Raw genomic sequence first — 6094 nt, forward strand, 5'->3', positions numbered from 1 at the left:
TATATACTATGGAAAACCAGAATCTGGTCAAGTATCATAGTAACAAAAAGTCACATGTAAATCAGATTAGTGGTTAAAATAAGGGTATTTTAGGTACTTTATATACCCTCTATACTTTATATATAGATTACATGTAGATTTACATGTTGTACATGTAATTAACAGGTTTTACTCAATTACAGGTTTCCAATACAGTATATCATAACTACCACACTTGTTCACAGCACCATGGCACATATTTATGAAATAACACTTACAGACAGAGAAATAAGTCATTCTAAAGAAATTTTGAAACAAAAATCATAGTTAACACCATTTTGTCATTTATGGATAGGTGCTGTCAGCAAGTACGGTTATGACATTTATCGTCCAAGATTTAGAGGAAAACAAATTAAGGTTACAGTTCACAGATTTATTTTCTACATTAATAACATCGATAATTTTGACACACACATGCACATATCACACTTATGCCATAACGAACAGTGTATAAAGATATTGTTGTGAAGTGCTGTTAGCAGGTAGGGAAATAATAAGTTAGTAATGGTGATGGGTAACTACACGTTACAACCCACCTGAGTTGTAGACTCTGGAAGGGACAGGATGGTCCGTCTTCGTCCAGGATATGAGTACAACTAACAGCTGATTGTTATGTCCCTCTATTTATAGATCTTGATTTCATAATTCGGGGGCGGGGAGGGGTGTGTGTTGAAAACTTACGACCAACAAACCTCAATTGTTTTCCCTACCTTCGATTTCTTAATTCGGGGAGGGGGTGTTGACATGAATGTACATACGAATTCTCCTTAGATACATCTTTGCCCTATCTACCACTATAAATGAAAGTGGAGGAGGGCAGTCACTCCAATATCTCTATTTGCAAATGTTATAAATAGTTAAATTATTACCGTTGTTAAAAAAAAGAAGACGACACCCCCTATGACACAACAATAAAGCTAAACATCAGTTAAAATGTTTTTTATTAGTACAATCTAGATCTTTAAATGCCTTTGACTTCCTGAAATATTCATTATTTCACAATCATTGCCGGTAATGCCAGTACTCAATTGAATTTTCTACATAATTGTAGCAAATTGATGATACATGTGATACATGTATATTGTAGAGAAAATGACTATAGCTGTGGCAGATTTATTTCCGGTTTCCTTCACTGCGGAAAATGACCTCACGTGGTGTAAATTTGAATAACAATAACGTTAGTAGGGGGTGGAAACACCCCTAAGTGTAATTCAACATTTAGGTGCACTCATGCATGCTACATTCATATTATTCAAGGAACTGCATCCACCCTATTGCTTTATATAAGACTAAATATACTGTTATGTAATTCAGATTTTACACAAATCGGTAGGTAACGCACGTAATCTTTCTTTTCGAACAATTCCTTTATAATCTTTTGTATTACATTCCCAGACAGGATAGCGCTCATCGCGAATATGAATTCCGAAACAAACCAGAAAATTTTTGAGTTTGCCGAAATATTAACAATAATCTCGATCGTCTTTTTTACCATGAAACTTATTCTGGAATGGAAGCAAAAACCGCCTGGCCCATGGGGACTTCCGTTAGTGGGTCACCTGCCTTTTCTTGGATCAAGGCCTGTGGATAAATTTAAACAATACCAAAAAGAGTATGGCGATGTGTTCTGTTTACGATTCGGGATGTGGCCTGTTGTTGTCATCAATGGGGAAACACTGTGAAGTCAACCCTTACCCATGACTCCGATAAATTTGCTTCTCGACCACCGTTCTTCTCAATAAAAAAACCTGAACGATATGAAGGGCCTCACTTTCAGTGGGTTTGACGATAGGTTCTTACTTCATCGAAAAATTGCCAGTAGTGTAATCAGAGATATCGGAGGTTATGGTAATGCTGAATTTGAAGATGTGTTTCGAGACGAATCGAACATACTGGTGTCGAGCTTTTTGCCAAACGAAGGTAAACCTTTTAACCCTAGAGAATTAGTTTACACAACCACAGGGAGCATTATATACCAGTTCTGTTACGGAAAGGGCGAGAACATACGAGATGATCCGACATTTTTAAAATTCATGAAAGATCACGAATCATTCCAAGAATTCCTCAGCACAGGGAATTATTTTGATGTTCTCCCATGGTTCCAATACATAATGCCGAAACAATTTAGAAAATTGATGGAAATGATTGATCACTTTAAGAATGCCAGAAACGAATATGGAGCAGAAATTATGAAGACTTTTGATCCAAATAATCCTCGCCATGCGTTAGATGGTATGCTAATTGCATGTTTAAAGTACAATATAACAGATGCCCCAAATGAAGTGGGACTGACCAAGGCTCAGCCGATGGACACGATGCAAGACTTTTTTGGCGCTGGGTTTGAGACTATCGCTTCTGCCTTGAGGTGGGCGTTGATGTATTTTGCTGAGTATCAAGACGTTCATTTGAAAGTACAGAGAGAAATAGACGAAAAAATAGGAAGGAATAAAGTTCTATCTGTGAAAGACCGATATGATTTGCCTTACACCGAGGCTACTATCCTAGAGATCATGCGAATGGCTCCAGTTTTTCCCATGGCATTGCCGCACCAAGCAATCAATGATGCATTTGTAAAAGGGAACTTAATCGAGAAGGGAACTGTCGTTTTATTTAACCTTGCTTCGGTTATGTATGATGAATATTGGGGTAATCCGTACGAGTTCCAACCGGAACGATTTCTAGATGATAAAGGCACTCTGATCAAAGAAAAAGTGGACAATGTGATGGTATTCAGCGCCGGGCGACGGAACTGCGTCGGAAAGATGATGGCACAGGCCGAACTTTTTTACATAGTAGCTTCTGTGTTACAAAATTGTAGAATTTGCAAACCTTTGGACACAATCTATGACTTTGAAGGCCTGTATGAGCTGAGTTACTACCCCAAAGAATATGTAGTGTGTGTTCATCCAAGATAATGAATATATCATCACCATATGCATTACTGCTCCGATGTGATAATTTACAGTTAGATTCTAAGGTTACTGATGGAGTTACATATCCATGTTTAGTTGTGTTGGAGCATAATTGATTAATAACTTGTAAATATCTTAGTACAGTAACTATCATAAAAGTAAGTTTTTTTTAAGTTTTCATAGTTTATATTTCATACAATTACAAATAGTACCATCAGTAGTACAACAACACAACAGAATAGACACAATGCAGTACAGTGTAGAAACGACATAAATGCAAACTACAATAGTTTTATGAATTTTTCAAGACGACTTATTTTCAATGCATAAATACTATATTTTATAACTTTTCACCACAAAACTGTACACTTTTGGACATGATTTGATATGCTATATTCAATCTATCAATCAAGATTGCTTAGTCTACAAAACATTTTATATTTGTATATCTTCAAAGCAATGAAGGAAATAAAGTTATTAAGCAGGCGTGTGTTTTGATTACACTATTAAAAACAAATAACACTATTTTCCCACTGAATATTGACTTTGCACACCAGAGATACCATATTCCAAACCAATGAAATATTTTTACACTCATATATAAGATGTCTCATATCTTCTGTTTCTAGACTCATAGAACATTTGTCAGAAGATTGTTTTTTCCACTTAAACATATACTTTTTACAGGAAAGTAACATGCGTCAGTTTATAATTAAATTCAGCAACATTTCTATCCAAAGCCAACTTGATTTTCTGTTGATAAATGTGTTTCCATATTTCTTTACTGACATATTTTATTTGATACAAATTTTAATGATTAGGTGATATAAACAATTTACTCAAAAGTATTTCATATAAACATTTACATTTTTGTCTTTCAACCGTGGAATATCTATAAAGAAAATTGAATTATCTTTTATGTTTATAAATTTTTATTCCTGTCCATTGATTGGGTCTCTAATGTATTCAAAAGCTGATTTCACTATTTTATATTCACATAGCGAATTTGTCGTTTTGCAAATTTATTTGTTTAATTCGTCAATCGTCTTAAAACCGTTATCATTAAACAAATCTTTCAAATATATAATATTTTTATCCAATTTTTTTAAATATATAGCCTGGCTATTAAGCAAAAATTGCTTATTGTTCCTTATTGGTTATTGTAAGATTTCATTACTGTTCGTATTTTAGAGATTAAGGACCTTTTTTTTTTTTTTTTTTTTTTTACATTATTTAAAGTAAGTAAACACCTCTTTATGGAATTGTGGAAGTTTGATAAATATATCAAAGCTCTTTAAATAACTACAAATCATTTTCAAAACGTATTCTGAATCTATATTATAAGCTTTTTTACGTGACCAAGGTATGAACGTATGAAGTTGTGACGTTTTTTACAAATCGCGGTATCCAAGTAGCTTTCAATACGTGGAAGTTAGTACGTACATTTATTATTCTAATAACGCCATCTTCTATTTTACCAATGAATGTTTTTCTTTTTATTCTATCTTTTGACCCCATAGAAAATTAAAAATAATTCTGTATTGCTGTTTGATAAAAGTTTCACTAGGGAGAGGTAAGATTGATGCAACATAAATGAATTTGCTCATGCCTAAAGTATAAAATTATTTCAGTTTTACCAAAAATTGTAAGTTTTTTCTTTTTCCATGACTCAAAAAGTTTTGCATTCTTTCACTTTTATAAACTAATTTTTTTTGTAACATTTATATGAATATGAAATGTGTGTCCATCCAAGATAATGGATGTATCATCACATGCATTTTTCCGATGTTATAATGTACAGTTAGATCCTACGTTTACTTATGGGATTACATATGCATGTTTAAAGAATTTCAAAGTTGTGTTGAAGCATACAGTATATGTAATTGATTAATAACTTGTAAATATTTCCGTTAAGTAACTTTCATAAAAGTAAGTTTATCATTGGTATTTCATATGACAAAAGAACTACTGATGGCTCTATTTGTCATTATTTAAAGATATTTATATGTCGATTTGATATATCCCTGTGAGCTCGAAATAAAGGACACCACAGAGTCGTCCACTTCTGCTTCATAATTAGATATTTTATTGAAAGTAGTAACGGCAAACTAACAACTCAACTGTATGACAAACGGGATGATTTCAGCTTCTCCATCGTCAACTTCCCCCATTTATGTAGCAATATTCCATTATCACCTGCACATGGTGTTTATATATCTCAACTGATTCGATATGCAAGAGCTTGTTCTGGGTATAGTCAGTTTTTAAATCGAGGTAAGCTACTGACAAACAAGTTGATGGTACAGGGATTTCAACAGTCTCGATTGAAGTCAGCATTTCGCAAATTCTATGGTCGTTATAACGATCTAGTTCATGAATACAACCTCGCATTGGGTCAAATGCTATCTGACGTGTTTCATACCGATTGTTAAGCCGTTCTTGGCACACTGATTTTGACTGCGGATAACTCCGTTTACCTGATCAGGATATGGGGTTCACGGCGGGTGTGACCGGTCAACAGGGGATGCTTACTCCTCCTAGGCACCTGATCCCACCTCTGGTGTGTCCAGGGGTCTGTGTTTGCCCAACTATCTATTTTGTATTGCTTGTAGGAGTTATGAGATTGATCACTGTTCGTTATCTTCACCTTGCATGTAGTATATATTGTTGCTGTATTGATGCATATATGCATACATTACAAAAGATTTGTTCAGGAAATTTCATTTTATATCATATTCCAGCAAAACTGTACTTTAGAATTAAAGATAATTTGTTGTTTTCGCCTTTTATGAAACCATAGTGGCATCATTATGGCTAATTGCTTCCTATGCAGGAATTGTCATTCGTTTTTCACAATAATTATCATATTTTACATTTAAGTTAATTCCACCCTTCTAAAATTATAGGTTCAATGTTATATTTGATTGTTGATTCTTCAAATAATATATCTTAGTAACAAATAAAAATGATAAAATAAGTATGTTATGAAATTACCTGATCAAGATATAGGGCTCACGGCGGGTGTGACCGGTCGACAGGGGATGCTTACTCCTCCAAGACACCTGGTACATGTATATCCAGGGGTCCGTGTTTTCCCAACTATCTATTTTGTATTGCTTATAGGGGTTTTGAGATTGATCACT

At 34.1% G+C, this 6094-nt stretch overlaps 1 pseudogene; it reads left to right on the top strand.

Moving 5' to 3' along the window:
• Nucleotides 1-1457: 1457 nt before the first annotated feature.
• Nucleotides 1458-4635, top strand: LOC125676686 (cytochrome P450 1A1-like; annotated as a pseudogene).
• The last annotated feature ends 1459 nt before the right edge of the window (nucleotides 4636-6094 follow it).

This window comes from Ostrea edulis, chromosome 1 (genome assembly GCF_947568905.1).
Source record: "Ostrea edulis chromosome 1, xbOstEdul1.1, whole genome shotgun sequence".
Lineage (NCBI taxonomy): Eukaryota > Metazoa > Mollusca > Bivalvia > Ostreida > Ostreidae > Ostrea > Ostrea edulis.